Source organism: Phascolarctos cinereus, unplaced genomic scaffold (assembly GCF_003287225.1).
Source record: "Phascolarctos cinereus isolate Bilbo 61053 unplaced genomic scaffold, phaCin_HiC Scaffold_2;HRSCAF=192, whole genome shotgun sequence".
Taxonomy (NCBI): domain Eukaryota; kingdom Metazoa; phylum Chordata; class Mammalia; order Diprotodontia; family Phascolarctidae; genus Phascolarctos; species Phascolarctos cinereus.
Window position 1 is genome coordinate 45,612,638 of NW_027555625.1, and position 21,149 is coordinate 45,633,786.

The following is a 21,149-nucleotide window of genomic DNA, read 5'->3' on the forward strand; positions in this document are numbered from 1 at the left end:
TCGCGTGGCTTCACTCCACTGGTGGCCCTGGAACTAAAAGCTCACAAACCCCTCTTTTTAGAAAACGATGGAAGTCCCCAGGCTAGGATAAACCACTGTTTGGGATAGATTTATCCTAAATCTCCACTGATTAACAGCTAATTTTTAATCCTCTGCTTAATCTATTCCAGTGAAGTCCTGGAGGTCTTGTTGCCTAGAAATGGCTTTTTCAAATTACTTTTTATTTTTTGGTTTGGCTGTGATGTTCCAGTCCAAAATAGTTCTAGCCAATAAAATGTTTTTGGTTGGTGTTTCCTCTAAAAATAACTTCCTTGAAGCCTAAACATTAAATACTTGTTCTCAACCTTCCAGTCAAGTGTAAGACTGTTTCTGGGGAAGAACTCAAACAAGAATGAACACTGGCTTTTACACCTAACAGTAGCCCTTTCTCTTCTGTTAACAAAAAAAAAAAAAACCCTTACACATATATATGTGTATATATTTTATTCTGGATTTAAAAAATATCAAAAAAAAGAACATTTCTATTTATAAAGTAGAACAACAACAACAAAAGACTGTACCTGAATTAAGAGTATCTGTTATGTACTTGTTTTTCCTTTTAAGTACCTAATAAATTAAACATCTAACTTTGAAAACTGTCCTGTTTCTCTGTTTCCTTCTGGCCTCCCTTCTGTTCCTCTTCAGTGTACTTTAAAAATGCTTCAGTGACCCTCTTTTCTTTCATCTTTTTTTCTTTTTGTCAACCCTATAGATGCCCTTTCTCTTCTCCCATCCTTCCCTCCCCCACCAACTGAAAAAAAAAGGAAAGGAAAAACCCCTTGTTATAAATATGCAGTCAAGCAAAACAAATTCCCACATTGGCCACGTCTCTAAAACGTTTATTTAATTCTGCACCTTGAGTCCATCACTTCTCCTACTGGTAGTTTTTGACATCTTACACTGAGGAATGTAAATGTGGTTTTATCACACAATGAAGAAATTGACATTTTCAGAAGATGCTAAAAGGTAAAAAGTAAGAAGCAGGGGGCAGCTAGGTGGCGCAGTGGCTAAAACACCGGCCCTGCAGTCAGTGGGGCCTAAGTTCAAATCCGGTCTCAGACACCTAACACTTACTAGCTGTGTGACTCTGGGTAAGTAACTTAAGCCCAAATGCCTCAAAAAAAAAAAAAAAAGCAAGAAGCAGCCCCCAGCTACCTTCTGTGCTTCTGCCTTTGTGAGTTCTAATTTCTAGGTCCTGTGTTCTGCAAACTCCTCTCTACTTTTTTCCACATGTTGAAAAACAATCGTGGCTACAAAAGGAAATAGGACACGATCCTCAGTTTCCTCATCTGTAAAGTGGGTGTAACATCACCTACTTCACAGGGTTGTTGGGAGGCTCAAATGAGAAGAAGAAAAAAGGGCATGTGAAGTGCTTTGTAAACTGTTAAGTACCACATAAATGTCAGCCTTAATAACTAATATTATTATATTCCATCGGGATTAAAGGAGGATGAAGTTGCAGAGGGGTTTTGAGGTAGAGAATAGAGGAGATTAAGCTCATGACAGATGGCTTTAATTTTTTTGGTAAAAGAAGAGAGCTGAGAAAAGTAGGTGTTAGGATTTTGAGGAGAGAAGAGGTTTGGGACATCTGCTGAGGGAAGGATGGTGGAAAGTTAATCAGTAAAGATCTGTGCAGCAATGAGGGCCCAGCTGCCATAAGGGAACATTAATAGTGGTCCCAGACTGCTAGTTTCTATAACCTCCTTATCAGTGTTCAGGAGCTCTGGAGCAGGTCACAGAAGGAGGACCTGGGGGTCATTCAGGGTTAAGGGTTGGCAGCATAGGCTAGCGCTATCTTTCCCAAATGCCTCACATTTGATTATGTCATATGTGTGTATAGACATGCATGTATTTATTAACTTTACAGTTAGTCTGTATATATTTTTACATGAGATTATTTCATTCATTGTGTTTGAATCTTCAGCACTTAAGGCAATGCCTGACTACTATGGTAGGTACTTACAAAATATTTGTTGATTGATTGGAGCAAGGGATTTGACGACAGAGAACAAATTACTGTATTAGTTGAATTGATTAATTATAGGACAGGTGGGTAGCGTAACTTATAGGATAGGATGATGTGAGGTTTTTATAGGCATATTAAAAAGAGTGTGTGAGAGGAAGAAGTATAGGAGGAAGGGGAATTTGTTGATGAGAAGGAATATTGACAGGTTTAGGAACTTAGGCACAGAAGACGGAAAGGCTTGATCTGGATGGAGTTGAGAGAATATGAGAAGCAGGAGACAGGAAAAGGTTTGTTTTTGTTTTAAATCTGGACAAATGGCTCTGAATTAGAGGGATGAAAGCAGCTGGAGGTCAGAGTTTATAGTCACAGGAAAATGCCTGTGGATTGGGTCTCCTGGAGGGATGTATCTTTTGATCCCTGCAAAGAATTTAGAATCATAGGCTGTTGTAGTTGGAAGGAAACTATTCTCTCCTACCCCAACTTTAGATGGAGAAACTGAGGCCCAGAACCTTGCCATGGGTTGAATATCTAATTAGAAGCTGAGACATAATTTGGATTTGGGTCTCTGAGTCCAGTGCTCCTTTAACTATGTGCCATCTCCTTGAAAAAGGACATTTCATTTTCAAGTAATCCTGTGACCTATACTTCTCTTTGTTGTGTATCTATTTTAAAAGTTTTATTGTTGCTTTTTGTTTTAACATCAATTATTTTTTAATATGCCCTTCTCCTTTTCCTTCTCAGTGAGCCTTCCTCTGTAACAAAGGGTAAATAAAAGTTATGCAAAACCATCCAGCACATTGACCCATATAACAGTATATGCAGCATTTTACACCCACAGTCCCTTCTCCAACAAAATCAAAGCATTAGATGACTGCTGCTTGGGAATATGTACAAGGGAATTATTTGTTAATACAGAGTTGGACTTAAATAATCTCTAAATTTCTTAGATTCTATGATTTTCCATTTTAACTTTCTTACATAAAAATGTTAACTTGCCATATCAGCTGCATTAGTATCCCTGTTATTTGTCCTTTGTTTTTGAAGAGAATCAATGACATCACAGGGTGCGGGGCGACATTCTTCATGCGTGTATGCGTGTGTGTGTGTGTGTGTGTGTGTGTGTGTGTGTGTGAATTGGATTTAAGTTAGAGGTGCATAAAGTCATCAGCCTCATTCTTCCAGTCATCAAAGTTCAGTGGTAGGACAAAAGTCAAGCTGGGGATGAAGTGGATGACTTTGATGTCCTCTGTGTATGACCAAGCTCCAAACACTCCCCAGTGCCTGCTTCTGTCACTTCACGGCCACCGAAACAAATTGTTCCCATCAGCCCATTCCACCAGGGGAAGTCTTCATATGCCCATTGGGGTAGACAGTGTTCCTGTGAAGCACTGATGGAGCCCCTACAACCTACTTGTTAGTGCTGAGGAACACAAAGAATTCAGTTCATCCTAAGACAGCTTGACTTTAAAATTTCTGAAAAGGTTTTATTCATATTGACTATTTTTATATCAAAGTCCTTTTGTCATACTATACTCTACCCACACCCAGTGAACCTTCCCTTGTGACAAAGAAATGCAGTTAATCTATAACCAGCGGACACAACTACCACTTGTAACAGAAGGAAAATAACATGCAGCATTCTGTGCCCAGAGTTCCCCACCTTGACAGTAAAAAGAGGGAGGTGTGTTTCCTCATTTCTGCTTTGGAGCTCAAATTCCTTATTATAATTACACTGCATTCAACTTTAGTGGTCTTTGCCTTGATTTTTTTTTAGTCATTGTGTGTATTGTTTTCTGGGTTCTGATTACTCGACTCTGTATCAATTCATACAAGTCTTCTCTTTCACTGAATTCAAGAGCTTACCTTTTTTATTTGTTGGGGGAGGGGAGAAAGAGCAGATGTGTGTTTTCTTGCTATGGAGAATTCCAGTGGAGGATATTCCTTCAGTCAATGCATATCAACCTTTTTTCTGCCAGTTATAGTCTTAAAGAGTTCCTTGAGGGCACTCAGAGGTTAAGTGACTAGTTCAGGGTCACAATGCCAAAAAATCTTACCTTTCAAATGAGATCCAGTTACTGTTCTCCAATACTTTAACCTCCTACAGAGCAAAATAAAAGCTTTTTTAAAAGTTTCTTTTTTAACATAGCTCCTAATAATGATCATTGCCATGAAATGAAATTTATTTTGAAATTATACAAGGTGTCTCAAAAGTCTTAGTGCAGTTTTTAGCTTTCATAAATTCATAAGTATAAATGTTACAAACTTATAAAATATTTGAAAGGTTATTTAAAACTTTAAAATATTTGCTTTTATTAAAATTTGAAACTATATATCATTCTAGTAGATTTTCAAACTTTGTAAAAACTTCTATCAGCTGCTGCTCAGTGACTGAAAGAATTGAATGTGTAATACTAGTTTTAAGATCATCCAAAGAATGACATGACAGTTTTGACGTGACCTCACAAGAAAAAAGTCTAATATAGATGGATCAGGTGATTGAGGCAGCCAAGCAAGACCTCTTTTGATCCACCAGAAAAAGTCATACACGCAGCACATAACGACAGGGTAACCCATCTTTAAACTTGAATTATTATTCAAAATTCACCAAACTAAACAAGTATTAAAGCATTTTAAATACACTTTCAAATCATGTGTTTTGTCAGTTTGTAGTATTTGTATTTCTTAAATTACTAAAGCTTAAAACTACACTGAGATTTTTGAGACATCCTACATAATGATATTTGAAAATAATTCAGAAGTGGATTTTACTCAATTCCTCAGAAATCAGTATAGCAAACAAAAAGAACAAAGCAATAAATTACTTTTAATATTGAAGTCGGAGTCCATAAAAAAGCAGGGGTAAAAACCAAGATGGGCATTTTTCCAATTCTACACTTGTTTTACAAGAAACTCCATAAACGTACATAGTACAGGATTAGTGATATGAATGGTACCTGCCATCCTGATAATCTGACTTCCATTCAACTACCTTCAATGCATCAAGAAATGTTATTTTCTAATATGGTTCTTCCTTTGTTTCTTATTCTTTACACTGGTATTTTTAGACTTAAAGCTGTTGAGACCCTCCTTAGTATAAGTGAAAATCTGTATTTTTAAAAGAAACAGTAAAAAATTAAACTCTTTACTTCTGATCTGGTTTCCCTTTTTAATCTATTCCACATTATTATGTATTTGTTTAAGCCATTACTGAAGGCTCAAAGATACACATAACTTGCAAGTATCCACACATGTTCTTATAAAAATTACCCTAACACATTAGGCATAGCAATCACTGGGTTATAGTTTCTATATTTTGAGTTATGTCACACTGAAATACTGTAATTAGTTCATCAACAAGAAATAAGGATTGATCATTTTCCATGCTGATGACAAAACTGGGATTTTTACAGTTAAAATTGGGATGCTGGTAGAAGTAAATAGATGTGGCTGGAAAAACATTGTTTTCATTGTGTGCCCAGGTCCCCACAGGGAACTGATGTATTCAGTCAGTCTGAGATGAAGCTGTTTAATGGCTAGTTACGGTGTAACACAGAGATAGTTGAGTAATTGACCTATTCATTTTTAAAAATCTTTCTAGAGCATTGATATTTTATTTGAAAATTTGTAAGCAATAAAGACATCAAATGTGTTAAAATACAAAACTGAACTAGATCTTGTGAGGTCATGAATTGAGATTGTAGAAAGTGGCATCAGTAATTTATTTCCAAATTTTGCTCAAAGTAAAATATTTGATTTCAACATTGGAATCATCATAAGCATAATAAAACAGTAGCCCCTTGAAGTTACATGACCATTCGAATAGATACTTTAAGTAGTATGTAATGATAGTTTAAAAAGAAAAACAACTTTCAAAGATGTTCATTACATTTTCATGCCATAAAGCCACTTTTAGTAGCTGAATGAGGTAAAGATACATATAAGATTTCAGATGTTACCAAACCTTATGCACCTTTAATTTTCATTTATTTTTCTGTAAAGAGATATAAAGTCTCAATAAAGTAATCAATTCCCCATTTTTTATGTCTTTCTTCTAAAACATCAACCTTCTCAAGACACTGAATATCACAAGTTGAGCCAAACAAACTTTTAACCTCACTGTCAGGAACATAAAATGGTGGACCTGAATATTTAGTTGGATCATATGAAAGAGTAGCTGGGAGATAGCAAAAACCTTTTTCCATTAGAACCAACATTAACTTGGCATGGCATCCTTGGTCATCTGGATTAACTGCAACTAAGGCTCCTCTATCCCAAATCCTTTGCCAACATCGGCCCTGGGAAGGTCAAAAATACTGCCACAAAATAAAGTGATATTCCCAGATGAGCTCTTAAATACTTTGGCTCCTGGAATTCTTGCAACTGATTCTTCTTGGTAAGACATATTCTGCTCGGTAAAAAATTCCCATATGGTCAGTTCACTGATTTCTACTCCAACTACACTATGACCCAGGTCAGCAAACCACTTCATTTCAACTGTTTTACTGCAAAAAGGGACCCAGAGTCCATTTCTGCCATGAAGAAATGTATTCATGTTTCCTTAATAACTTATTTCATGTTCTTGATGAAATCCAATATTGTGAGTCTCCCATTTTTGCTGCCAATATTCAAGAGTTAGTGCCTTGTTTTGCTGTTCCCCAAGATGAGAATGATCTTTGGCTCCTGCTACAGCCGTTGAATCATCGTGATCTCTGGGCAGGTATCATCCACAAATCAGGAATTTCTCATGTAGTTTCACAGACTCAAACTCCTTCTACACAACTACCCGAACTAACTGGCTTATTCTTCCAACCTCAGGACACAATCCTCTTTAGCTAGATCAGGGGTTCTTAACCTTTTTTGTATCATAGACCCTTTCGGCAGTCTGGTAAAGCCTATGGAATACCCTTTTCAGAATCATGTTTCTAAATGCATAAAATACATTGAATGACAAATGAAACCAATTATATTGAAATGGTTATATACTAAAAAAACCTGTATCTTATAAACATGTATGTATATATTACATACTTTAAATGTGTTTATACATAAATAAGATTTATTTACATATGTATGTATTTACAGACCCAGGTTAAGAATCCCAAGGCTAGATGATTTTACATGATCTAATTCAGCGATTGATGCCCGTAAGGCACTCAAGTGTATATATAGCAGCTTCCTTCTATTTACCTTCCCTCTGTGGACCATCTCCAATTTATTCTCTCTCTATCTTGTTTCCATACAGTTTGTATGTTGCATCCCCATTAGATGGTAAGCTACTTGAGAAAAGAGCCTGCCTTTTGTCTTTCTTTTTTTCCATCCTCAGCACTTAGCACAGAACCTGGCCCACAGTAGGTGCTTAACGAATGCTAATTGATTGTTTGCTGGGAAAAAAGGGTTGTGGCTTTTCTTGCATAATACTAAATAGTTTTCTAGGATGGCTAGATCAATGAACGGTTCCACCATGGTCACGAAGAGTCGGATAAGACTGAAACACCAGCAAAACTGATTTAGAGTTTGATCAAGGTGAAGTAATCTCCGCTTTTTAACAACACTAATTTTGGGAGGGGGTAGGGAAAGGACCGGAGTTAGGGGAAACGTGCAGAGGGCGACCGAGGGAGAGGACTGCGGCCACAGGTGGGCAAGGAAAGCAGAGGGGATGGAGCCAGACGCCAGGACGCCGGGCGGGACTCTCTGGTAACCAAGGTTACCGAGCGCTCCAAGGGAGAACTGGGGAGAGGAGGAAGCGAGGGGGAGGGGCAAGGAAAGGGGGGCAACCCCTCCCAACCCCGGAGTCTGAGAGGAGACAGCAGCAGGTGCGGGGGTGGGGGGCGGTGTGAGGGGGATCTGAACCTTGAGACCCCCGAGGGATGTGGGGCGGCCAGGGCCAATCAGTTCACCTCACTGGGCCTTGGTTTCCTCTTCTATGAAATGGGGAGGTTGGAATCGCGACAGGCTTAAACCTTTGACCCATGGAGAAGGGGGGGGCCGCGCTCTTTTACCAGCGGCCGCCCCACCCTGCTCGTGCGGTCCCCACCCCGGTGACTCAGCCGGTGTGACCCGGTCGCGTTACCTTGCACTCCTCCCTTCTCAGGTGGAGCGACTTCCGCTGCGGGAAGTAGTCCCCGCTTGGAGGTTGGAGTCGTCGTGAACCGGTAGGTCGCGGGAAGCGGCCGGGGCGCAGCCTATCTCCGGAAGGGGGCGTGACCTATCCCAGACAAGCAGCGGGGGCCTATCTCCGGAAGGGGGCGGGGCATATCCCGGAAAGGGGGTGGGGCATATCCCGGAAAGGGGGTGTGGTCATCCCGCCCCCGCGGATCCCTCCGCCTGCGCCAGTGGGACTGAGGCCGAGAGTGCCGCCATTTTGGACGTTGGGTTCTCGCTACTGCAGTCCCCGCCGCTGCCACCGCCGCCGCCGCCGCCACCGCCGCCGCCGTCTCCCGTCCGCTGTCGGGCTGGTGAGTGTGCAGCCTCCGGCCTGCAGCGTCGCGCCCTCCTCCCGCTACCCCCAGAGACAGCCAGGAAAGGAGGCCTTGGAGCCAGACACCTACGGGGAGGGAGCGGTCAGGGCCGAGGTCAGCGGGAGCCGGGGGCGGCTCAGGGGCGCAGGCGTCGGTCCGTCCGTCCGCTTGTCCCAGAATCTTGGCTGGGCCCGGGCTCCCAGGAGGCCCCACCCCCGCCTCGTTGGCAGAGCCGGCCCCGGCGCCTTTGTCTCGGGGCAAGTTTTCCCTTTTAGCCGCAGCCTCGCCCAGGCCACTGGAGACGCGCCTACGCGTGCTCCACTGCGGAGCTGCTTCCCCAGTGGGATGGAGAAAGGGGCGGGGGAGCCATTTGGGCCTCTGGCCGTATCACCAGCAGAGGGTTGGGAAGAGAATCACTGGGTTCCGCGAGTGGGGGCGTGCTGCCGCTGAAGGGGTCGGGGGAAGAAATCACTAAGTGCCACGGGTTGGGAGCGGGGGGGGCTTACGCCATGCCACGAGAGTAGTCAGGGGAGGGGGCGGAATACCGCTGCGGACCGCTAAGCTCGTTTGCGCCGTGGACTCCTTTGTCGACTGTCTGGTGAAGCCCTTTTCACAATCATGTTTTAAATGCATAGGATAAAATATTTAGGTTTATAAAAGAAACAAGTTATTCTGAAATCCACATACAACTACATTACGCTGAAATACATTATCAAGAAGTTAACATGCCCCAGGTTAAGACCTTTCGCTCTATTCTGTTGGTATCATTCAATGCCCCGTGTAGGAATAAAAACGCTTATCTTTAAAATCACCTCTGTTGGTGTCAATGTCCATTTTCAGTTTTTTTCCTTTACTTTAACTTTATTTAAAAAAATTTTTTTTATTTACCATTAACTTTAAAAAAATTTGCAGTTCATGGAAAAATTCGGTATTGAAATAGAAATCTAAACAACCCTTCAGAAAACGTTAGGGGCAGGGAAGGGCTTGTCATTTCATAGGTTCTTGCGTGAAGGAGCTTCTTTTGCCAATTCAGGCTTGTCTTTGCAACTTATTACCTTTAAAGCAAGGGTTCTTAACCTGGGGTCCATGAACTTTTTTTAAATGTTATTTTAATAATTATGTTTCAGTATAACTATGTCATCCTGTGCATTTTGCTTTATGCATTTAAAAATATCTGAGAAGGGATCCATAATGGAAAAAAAAAAGGTTAAGAAACCCTGTCTAGGAGAGGAATGAATTTGGCCTGGGTTGTCAGACAGCCCTTACCCGGGAGAAGCAGGGCTTGCTTGAACCCAGATCTTCCTGACTTTTGAGGCTGGTTACCTATCCACTAGAATCACTGCTTTGTGTTAGTATAGTTTGCTGTCTGGTCTGGTAGGCACCTTTGTTGCCTGCCTTTTCCTGGTTTCCTTTGAGATTCTTGTTCTTTTGGCCCTTCAGGCGAATTCATTAATACTTTCCTAGCCCTAGAAAATAATCAATTGGTTGGCCTGACACTGAATAAGTGGAGTGATTTAGGTAGTGTTTCTCTGTCTGTGCTGATTTTGTTAAAAGGTGTAAAATCTAGAGCTAGTTTTAGCAGTGATGTTTCTAAGGCATCTGTGTTTATAAATCAATATTTTAATGATTTAATATAAGCAAATACCTGTAATTTCTTAAAATTTTGTGAACTGTCACTGTACTCAGCCTCTGTGATAGCAGTGTTTTGGTGAATTGCAGATAGTGTATAAAAAGAGAATATACAAAATAACTCAACGAAAAATGCTATAAAACACAAATTTTAAAATGTCTTAGCTTTAAGAACATTTTGAATTTAAAAAATTGTAAAGGTTTCAGTGGAATTGGGAATTGCATTTCCCCATTACTCATTTTTTTTTCTAGCAGTTATAACTTGCTTAAATTGATTAAAAGTGCTGCATATTAGCCTTGTGTGAATCTGGTTTTAGACATAAAACAGTGTTTAATTTGGGCCCTATTGCTTTTGAAACAGAATCAAGCCATTATTGTGTGCTTTATATATAGGTCTAGATTAGAAGTATACAGAATTTGCTGGGCTGTGAATACAGTGGAGCAAAGCTACTCACTCAATTTAGTAATATTTAATATAATAGGGAAGTCTTACTTTCATGATAAGTATGTTTGTAGTCTTTATTGCTCCATCTAGATTTCCATAAAGGCAGCTGTAAAGTGCTCTTGGACTGCAGGATTTATTTTTAAATATCTGCATCACCTAAGAGGCAGCTAGGTGGTTCAGTGAGTGACTGGGCCTGGAGTCAGGAAGACCTGAGTTTGAATCCTGCCTCAGACGCCAGCTGAACCTCTTTTTGCCTTAATCCATTGTAGAAGGAAATGAAAAACCAGTCTAGTAACTTTGCCAAGAAAACCCCGTGGACAGTACCATGAGGTCATGAATAGTTGGACATGACTGAACAATAACAATCACACACATCCTCATAAATCTTTCATTTTGATCAACATAGTAATTCCAACCTGGGTGTGTTTTCAAGAGAATGTAAAAACTGAATCTTGATTATGTGAAAGTCATAGGGTTCATGATTTAAAAAAAGGTTTGGTCATCAAAGTTTTGATTGTAATTTATGGTGTGGCATAAGAGTGGCATACTCTTACTACCCAGAATTTTGTTAGTTGAGTCTTCCTAGCCAGTTGACATGTCCTCAAATCAGATGACAGTGATTATCCTGAGGAATATTGTAGTGTGCCTGTTTAATCACCAAAGAAAGCTCAGGATAGTTTGTGTTAAGTTTTGTGTTGTTGTTATTGTATTCTAATTCTTTAAAAATTGATAATTTGTTATTATGTGTGGTAAGTATTAATCAGAATATTTGATTAAACAATGCTTCATTCCCAGTTGTATTTAATATAGAGTTTACTGTAGCTGTCTTTGGAAAAGTTCAGGGGAAGTATACCTCTGTACTTAAATGGATCCATGTGGATGCTCCCCTCGGATCCATGGAAGCCTCTCTCATCTTGGGGAATCCTTGTCCATATCCTCTCATAAATTCTCCACCGGGTAACCCCTGCAATGTTTTGGTGGTTCTCTAGGTTTAACATTTTGATACCAGTGTAGTAGATAAGCTGTCCATCTTGTTATGTTACCAACCTGTCTCCTTTTCTGGTCACAGATATTGTGGTCACTAGATACATTAATGTCATTTCTTGCAAGCAAGCCATTGGTAGAAGGCTGAAGCTATTCGTGTTCACCAGGCATCTATCTCTCCATTGCTCTTTGGGTCACTTGACAATTTTGATTCTTTAGAGATTGTGGTGTTCTGTGATTGACCGCCGGATTATAACTGGAAGAATGTTGTTGACTAAATCCCCAGAGGATTTCTCTTTCAGTGATAAGTAAGTGTGGGATTAGAGAAAGCACTGCTCAGTGCACCAAGTGCTGTCTAGTCAGCTTTCCTCTTCTGTTCAGTGCTGAGTCTTGCCCATTGCTCTATCTGCAGATATATATCCTGATGAGCCATTCTGGCTGTCGATCTGACACGTATTCCAAATGGCATGTTTCTTATCCACTTGGTGTTTTCTGTGTGGATTAAGCCAAAGAGGGCTGTTTGGGTCATTGTGGATCCATTTGGGGAGGCTCTGTGATATTCCTAAGATCATCAGTTCAGAGCTGGAGGCCATTGAGTCTAATCTGGGGGTTAGAGGATTTGTGCAAGGTCACACAGATATTAAGCATCAGAGACAGGATTTGAACCCAGAACCTCTGACCCCAAAGCTAGTGCTCTTTTTTAGAACTTGAAGTGTCACACAATGTCATCTATAAAGAAGAGCACTTGGAGGACTTCACCGTCATTAAGGAATCCCTCTTCCATTTGAACATGAATGGACGGACATCCTTAGTAACAGTAGCAAATTTGATGAGCATGTATTCTTGTTGCACTTTACAAATGATCTTGTTTGTAGCATTTGTCAAAGGAAACTCTTGATCTTAACACACGTGTGGGAGATATCTCATTGGAGGAGAGCCTTTAAGGTGGTGTGTTGCTCGGTCAGTCGAGCTTTTTATCAATAAACAGTAGTCAGGGCGAGCCTGTATTCTCTGTCCCTTTCGGTTAAGTGTATGGCTAGTGCTAGGATATGGTGGAATTGAGGAAGTCATAGTCTAGGATATGTTGTAAGCTCTCAACTTCTCCCTTCCCTCCCCTATATACTCTACATCTGTGGGGATCGTTGTGACAGGAAACCATGCAAACCTGGAACAGTTTGAGTCAACTATGCCCTTCTGTGAATTTTCTGGGAGTCAGCTGTGGACTTTTTGGGCAAGAATATAAAAGTGGTTTTTAGGACTTTGAAAGGGAGCTCCTGAGACGTCAGGGAACATTCTCAGAAATTTTGTATAAGAAAGTAAGCACAAGAGTCTGTAGCTATGAATGCCCTCTAATCTCTCTTTTTCATTTAATCAACAAGCATTTATCAGGCACTTTATGCCAGGCGCTGTCCTGATATTTTAGAACCAGAGGGCAAAATAGAAATGGAAAGAATCCACAGATCTCCTCCTGAAAGAGATCCCCAAAAGAAAACTCCTAGGAATATTATAGCCAAATTCCAGAGTTCCCAGATCAAGGAGAAAATATTACAAGCTGCCAGAAGGAAACAGTTCAAGTACTGTGGAAACATAATCAGGATAACACAAGATTTAGCAGCTTCTACATTAAAGGACCACAGGGCATGGAATATAACATTCAGGAGGGCAAAGGAGATAGGATTACAACCAAGAATCACCTACCCAGCAAAACTGAGTATAATCCTTCAGGGGAAAAAATGGTCATTCAGTGAAATAGAGGGCTTTCAAGGATTCTTGATGAAAAGACCAGAGCTGAATAGAAAATTTGACTTTCAAATACAGGACTCCAGTGGAACATGAGGAGGTAAACAGGAAAGAGAAATCATAAGAGACTTATTGAGATTGAACTGTTTACATTCCTGCATGGAAAGATGATATTTATAACTCATGAGACCTTTGTCAGTATTAGGGTAGTTGGAGGAAAAAAATTATATGTATGTAGATATAGATAGGTAGAGGGCACAGGGGAGCTGAAGATTAAGGGGTCATATCTGGAGAATAAAATTAAGGGATGAGAGAGGATTATACTCAGAGAAGAAGAAAGGGAGAGGTAGAATGGGGTAAATTATCTCACAAAAAAAAACAAAAGAAAAGTCTCTTACAGTGGAGGGGAAACGGGGAAGGTGAGAGGGAATGAGTGAATCTTATTCTCATAGGATTTGGCTTAAGGAGGGAATAACATACACATTCAATTGGGTATGGAAATCTGTCTTACCCTACAGGAAAATAGGGGGAAAGGGGACAAGAGAGCAGGGGGATGATAGAGAAGAGGGCAGATTGGGAAAGGGAGTAATCAGAAGTAAATACTTCTGAGGAGGGACAGGGTCAAAAGAAAGAATAGAATAAATGGGAGGGCAGGATAGGATTAAGGGAAATAGAGTTAGTTTTTCACAACATGTCTACTATGGACGTGTTTTGCATAACTGCACATGTACAACCTATATTGAGTTGCTTGCCTTTTCAATGAGGGTGGGTGGGGAGGGAGGAAGAGAGAAAATTTGAAACCTAAAGTTTTAAAAACATATGTTTAAAAAAATGTTTGCACATGCTACTGGGAAATAAGAAATATCGGAAATGGGGCACAGAAGTCTGTCCTGCCCCACAGAAAATTAGAAGGGGAAGGGGATAAGAGAAGGGGAGAGAGATAGAAGAGAGGACAGACTAGGGGAAAGGATATTCGGAATGCATGACATCTTGGGGTGGGGGGAGGGGGTGAAAATTTGGAACTCAAAAACTTGTGGAAGTGAATGTTGAAAACTAAAAATAAACAAATTTATATTTAAAAAAATAAATACATAGAATTAAGAAGAGTTGGGAAAGAAAGTTGGGATTTTAGCTGGGCCTCCAAGGAAGCCAGGAGGCTGAGATGGGGAACAAGAACATTCTAGACCCAGGAAACAGCCAGAGAAAATGACCAGAGCTGAGAAATGGAGTATCTTGTTTATGAAACGATGTGGAGGCTAGTATCACAAGAGAAAGAGCGAGTAAGGTGTAAAAAGGCTGGAAAAGCAGGGAGGACTAAGTTATGAAGGGGTTTAAATACCGGAGGATTTTTTATTTAGTGCTGGAGGCCATAGGGAGCCATTGGAGTTTATTGAGTAAGGGCACTTTTTGACCTGGGCACTTTTAGGAAAATCACTTTGGTAGCTGAATGGAGGATGGATCAAATAAGCTATTTGCGGTAATTTGGGTATGAGGTGATGAGGGCCTGTACCAGTGATGGCAGTTTTAGAGTATACCCAGTCCTTCACAACCTGCTGACATTGAATATTAATGCTTTAATTTTTTTCCAATTTGAAAAGTATGAGGTGGTATCTTAGAGTTGTTTTAACTGAGACTATTTTTCAAGTGGTTAGTAACAATTTGATTTCTCTTTTTAAAGTTATTTGTTTATATCCTTTGACTGGGAGTTACCATTGACTTTTTAATAGTTCTTTATATTTATATATCTATATTTATATATTCTGGACCTTTCTGACCTACTTATCTTCATCAAAACTGATAATTTGTCTTATTTGATTTTCTCAGAGCTTAGTTCGCTGATAAAGGAATCTTAAAATTGTCAATGGATGTTAGTGGGTTACTGTATTTAGGTATTATTTCCATTTTAGTGGATTCTTGATAATAGTTTTACCCCAATTCCTTAGCAGTGGAAACTTTAGGCATCCAGGAAAGGCTGGTGAAAAGGCTTTTTTGGGGCAATGACTTCTCTTTTAAAAAGTTCTGTTGCCTTTTATTTTACACTAGAGGCATCAAAAATATGCAGACAGACCAGCTGTCCCCATGCTGGTGATTGACAGTTGTATACACAGTGTATTCTATTTATGGTCTTTCCCACCCCCTCTCCTATCCTTAACCCCCTTTTTACAGAGAAGGCTGTTTTTCCTCATCAGTTTTCTTGGGTGGACATTCTGGTACTGAGCTCACTGCTTATCCTCACCATGGTCATCACAGTGCAAGGGAGGGGAACCTGTGGCCTAAAGGCCACAGGTTCCCCACTCTGGTCCTAATGCATATTGTTCTTTTGGTTCTGCTTTCTTCATTCTGTCTCATTTCATATAAACCTTACCATTTTTCTCTGAACTCTTTATAATCATCATTTCTTGCAAGTGCAGTAATCCATCATGTTCATATACCACAGTTTGTATAACCATTCCCTAGCCCATGGACACTGTTACTATTTGTTTTCAGATTGTTGAAGGTTTTCTTTTGTTTTGTTTTGTTTTGTTTTTTGGCCTCCACGTAATGCGGCTATGAATATTTTGTTATGTATTGGATATTTCTTTCTGTCATTGACCTTGTAGGGTTATGTTATATCAGGCAGTTATTTCTCTACCAGTCACTAATCTTTGTGATTAGAACTTTGATTATAGTATTCTGCTTAAATAGATTGAATTCTCCTAGTGGTATAGATTGATCAAAAATGATCACATCTGCAGGTATAGGAATCCATTGCTGGGGGAGCTGTAAATTGGTCCAGCTGTTCCAGAAAGCACTTTAAAACTGCCCTCAAAGTCGTTTCGCTGCATGTACCTTTTGACCTAGCCATACCATTACTAGGCCTGTACCTGATCGAAGAAAATGGAAAAGGATTGATTTGACAAAAATACAGCTTCTCTTTTTGTAGCTGCAAAGAACTGGAAAGTGAAGTGATGCGCGTCACCTGCAGAATGCACAACTTCTTCTGTTACATCAGTGTAATAGAATTCTAACTGATATGATGAAAGAGACAGTTTTCTGAGAAACTTGGGAAGGCGTGAATCAGTGGATGCAGAGTGAAGTGAACAGAACCAAGAAAACACTTCATACAGCAGCAATAGTTCTGTAAAGAAAAAGAAAATTGAAAGACTTAAGAACTCTGATGAATGCAGTGGTCAGTCACAGGTCCAGAGAACTGGAGGTGAGGCACACCACTTGCCTCCTAACAACAGAGTAATGAAGAACTCAAGGTGAAGAATGAGACCTACATTTTTAGGCATGGCCAATATGTGGATTTTTTTTTCTTGACTATGCACATTTGATGTAAGGCTTCCCCCCCCCATTTTGGAGGTGGGGAAGGATTGGGAATGGGTAGAAGAGAGTTTAGATAGACTTATGGTAATTGGGGAGGAGGATAAGAAAAGAGAGTCGTTGAAGCTTTAAATGTATAGAATAGAAGGAAGGTCAGTGGGAAACAGACAAACAGAACAGCTTTGAAAATAATAGAATTTATTATATATGTAAAAAAATAAGTAAGTTGTAATGCAGAGTCCCATCTTAATGTACAGTCTTTTTTCTATTCTACTTTGTTCTAAATGCTCCTTTTATTGGGTGTCTATTAAAAGTTCAGAATAAGAGAGTACCTGGGATGGTGAAGGACTTCAAACCACATCATAGGAAGACAGTTGAAGGAAATGAGAACATTGAACTCGAATAAAAGATGACTTAGTGCTGGTATGATCCTATATTTGAAGAGTTTACACGTTAGGTGTAAGAGAGATTAGACTGGTATCAAATGCAAACTCTTGTATTTAAAACCCTTTATAGTTTGCTTCCAGTATACTTTCCCAAGCTTATTAAACATCATTCCCTTTCGTGCACTCTATGCTTGATACTCACTTTATTGTGGTGGTCTAGAAATGAACCGCAGTGTCTCCAAGTATAGCTGCATTTTCTTTTCCTTACATAGAGTAGTTCATCTCCCATTTACCCGTAGAGAAAGCTTTTTGTTGTTACATCTGCCTCTTGGAATCTGTCTTCAAGACTTGATTCAAGTACTGTCTTTTTCTTTTTTCTTTTTTTTTCAAATTAATTTCTTTTGATTCATCAACAATCATTTCCATAAGCTTTTGAGTTTTAAATTTTTCTTCCCTCCCTACCTCCCTCTCCGAGACAGTGTGCAATCTGATACAGGCTCTACATATACATTCCTATTAAACATTTTCATATTAGTCATGTTGTAAGGAAGAATCAGAACCAATAGGAGGAACCACAAGAAAGAAGAAATAAAACAAAACAGAAGAAAAAAAGAGCAAATAGCAGGCTTTGATCTGCATTGCAGCTCCCTAGTTCTTTGTCTGGATGTGGACAGCACTTTCTGTCATGAGACCTTTGGAGGCGTCTTGGATCCTTGCATTGCTGAGAATGGCTGAGTCTGTCAGCGTCAGTCATCACACGTCTACCCTGCAGTCTCACACGACATTTCGTCTTCCCGTGACTTTGTCTTGACTGTCTCCTAGGCCTGAAATGCTATCCTTCTTCACCTCTGTCTCCTGGAGCTTGATGTTCAGGTGCTCAAAGGCCACCTTCAAGAAGCCTTTTTTAACTCTACTCGTTGTTAGGCATCATCTTTTCTCCCTGTCATAATTGTGTTTACATTGAGTTGTGTTACCCTGTGTTGACTTGTCTGGAAGCATGTTGTGTCTTTCCAGTAGAATTGGAGCTCTTAGGTTTGTTGGTGTTTTTGTTTGTTTGTTTGTTGTCTAGGCAGTGGGGTTAAGTGACTTGCCCAGGGTCACACAGCTAATAAGTGTTAATGTGTCTGAGGCTGAATTTAAACTCAGCTTCTCCAGAATCCAGGGCCAGTGCTCTGTGCACTGCGTTATTTGGAGCTCTTTTGAGGTCAGGGACTGTTTCCCTTTTGTCTTGATTTCCCAGCTATTAAACGTAGTACCTGAGGGCACATAACAGGCCCTTAATAATGTCACCTCGCCCTGGTCTGTCTGAGCTTTCCTAAACATTCATAAGTCAGTGCTGCTTTCCATTTCCAGACATATCTTCATTGCCGTGATTGAAAGAAGATAGAATAAGACTCCTTTAGTTTTCTATTATATTCGTGGAGCTCCTGAACTAGAGGATCTCAAGCATTTCTTTATTTTGCTGTGTCATCTGGAACTATAGCAGAAGTGTTTTCAGATTATCCTTACCTATGTTTAAGAAAAAAAATTTGGGAAAAGGGATGTCATCGTCTGAAACGTTTGTAATTTGTACAACTTCTGCATTAATTACTTGGGAAATCATAGCAAAAGTTGTTTTAGAAGAATCAAGGAGTTGTATTGGTCTGGTAAATTTATATTTGCAATCATCTTTTGAATGTTAACCATTTCTTTATGCTGGACATTCAATTAAATTCTGTTTTGTGTTGAATTTTATAACTTAGCCTAAAAATTATGCCGTAGCTGATTTTTGTGTAGGAGATTTTGTAGCAACCTTGGGCAACAGCATTAAAATTCTGACCTGGCAACCTCTCTTGGCACTATTTTAGTTAATACTGTCTCTGGTGGAGTGTACTCCTATGACCACCTTGCTAGTTTCTAGTTTAACTGCTGAAATTTGGATGCTTACTGAGATATGATTGATGGGTGGTGGGCTTTAGGATGCCTGAGAAGAAGATAAAAATATATTCGACAGAATGCTTTTCATTGGTTTTTTTTTTCCTACCCAAACAAAGCAAAAAAGAATGTTTATGGTTCACTTTTTTCCTGCTGTTTGTGTCTATTTTTTGGTCATTCTGAAAGGAGCTAGCTTTTGTTTTTAGAGACTGAGTTTTGAAGATAAACGGGAAGATAAATTGAGAGAAATAAAAACTATCCTGTCTAAAAAGAGAGTATTATTTGTGAGGGTTTATGAATTAGTGATTGACACATAATGGTAGAACCTAAGCTCTATTTTTTTAATGTTCTGCTTACTACAGCTTTACTGGTTCCTATAAGTTTTGTTAAAGAGTCTTCTGTTTTTGGATCTGACATTCTCTTGGAAGGCACAATATATCCCTTTGTGGCCCTCTTCTTCTCTCTGTCTCCTCTCTCCCTCTGTCTGTCTTGCTCTCCCTGTATCTTTCTCTGTCTCTTTCCCTTCTTCTCCCCTCACCCCTCTCCTCCTTCCTCACGCCTTTTGTACACAAGTGGATGTTGGTGGTTAATAGGTGCAGTCTTTGGCACCACTTTCTTCCTAAGGGCTGAATCTTGATTAATAGGAGATGAGAAATCCAGATGACAACATCTGACTCATTTGTTTCTTAGTGCTGTGTGTTTTGGTTTGTTTTTTTTTTTACCTCTAAACCTTTTTGAATTTTGGGAGACTTAGGGGATCTTTGTAGTTTCTTTTCATTGGCAGTTTTGCCTTTTTTTTTTTCCTAAAGAATATGCCAGATGCAGCATAGGTCTTTGAATGGCATTATTATAGCAAAAATATGCCACCTTTCTAGCACTCCATCATGCTTCTTAAGTTCACATTGGTGATCAAATAGTTTTATTATGTTTTAGTGAATGGCTGTTTAGCCATTTACTTTTCTTTCATTTCCTCTCATTTTGGCACTGTTGGAGTTCTGGTTTTGTTTTGTTTTGTTTTGTTTTTGGCAATTGGGGTTAAGTGATTTGCCCAGGGTCACACAGCTAATGAGTGTCAAATGTTTGGTCTGAGGCCAGATTTCAACTCGAGTCCTCCTGACTTCAGGGCCGGTGCTCTATCCACTGTACCACCTAGCTGCCCTTTGGAGTTCTGTTTGAAGAAATCAGTAGAGATGCTTTTGTAATATAATTGGTAGGAGGTTATAGAATCATAGATCTCAGATTGAAAGAGGGACCTTGGAGAGGCCATCCAGTCCAACCCTCTCGTTTTATAAATAGGGAAACTGAGTCCCAGAGAGAATAAAGTACTTGCCCAAGATCACACAGGTAGTAAGCATTAGAGATAGGGCCCAGCAGCTCCAGAGCTAGTGCTTTTTCAGTATCTTGAGGATTATGTTCTTTCTCTGAACTCTGGTAGCTTTTGTTAATTTGTATGGTTAATTCTCATTTTGCCCATCTTTTCTAACATTCTGTTGAGTTAGACAAAATGGGATTTGCATGAGCTTTCCTTTTTTGTAGGAGGGAGGGGAATGGGGTTTGGTTACCTGTTAATGGAATAAATCAGCATGTTTATGGCTACCCACAACAAAACTTTCAGAAAGTCTTTTAAAAATGTCCCATATTTACCTTGTTGGTCTGAACATAGGTGGCATCTGCCCACACCTTTCTCCTTGTCTCCTCCTTCCCGCATTCAACTCGGTAGACTTACGTAAAACCTGAGTGTGACCAACAACTTCCTTGTTATTTTTAATGACACACATGTGGTTTTTTTCCTTTTGGGTTCCTTCTACTTTTTTTTCATTTGTTTGGTGAGGCAGTTGGGGTTAAGTGACTTACCCAGGGTCACACAGCTAGTACGTGTCAAGTGTCTGAGGTTGGATTTGAACTCAGGTCCTCCTGGCTGCAAGGCAGGAACTCTGTCCACTGTGCCACCTAGCTGCCCTTTGAGTTCCTTCTGACTCTCACTTTAGGGATATGATATTTGTACTAAGCATCACGTATCATCAAATATAATGACAGGAAACAGAAGATCTAAGCACAGCCAGTGACTTGTTCTGTTATAGTAGGCATTGTAAAGAAAACCTCAGCCCAGATTTTTACCTTAATGATGTAATGATAGCCTTTTGACATGTAACTTCTTGGCATAAAAATTAAATTGGAGCAATTATGTATTGAAAAAAAGTACTAATTTTTACTCAGTTTGTCCATTATTGTGTTAAACTCCATCTACTATAATAGTATTAGAGGCAGTATACCCGGGGGGG

The 21,149-nt window shown here is 39.8% G+C and overlaps 1 protein-coding gene and 1 pseudogene across 3 annotated transcripts in view; one reads left to right on the plus strand and one right to left on the minus strand.

The window, feature by feature from the left end:
• Positions 1-5,700: 5,700 nt before the first annotated feature.
• Positions 5,701-6,725, minus strand: LOC110192520 (thiopurine S-methyltransferase pseudogene; annotated as a pseudogene).
• Positions 6,726-7,799: 1,074 nt separating this feature from the next.
• Positions 7,800-21,149, plus strand: part of IST1 (IST1 factor associated with ESCRT-III) — a 31,465-nt gene continuing 18,115 nt past the window's right edge. Inside the window, exon 1 of one of the 3 annotated variants that reach the window (XM_020963736.2) lies at positions 7,800-7,818. The gene's annotated coding sequence lies outside the window, so the exon portion shown is untranslated. Of the gene's footprint in view, positions 7,819-8,371; positions 8,461-16,316; positions 16,507-21,149 lie in introns of those variants that run through there. The other 2 variants (XM_020963733.2, XM_020963734.2) reach the window with 2 other exon arrangements.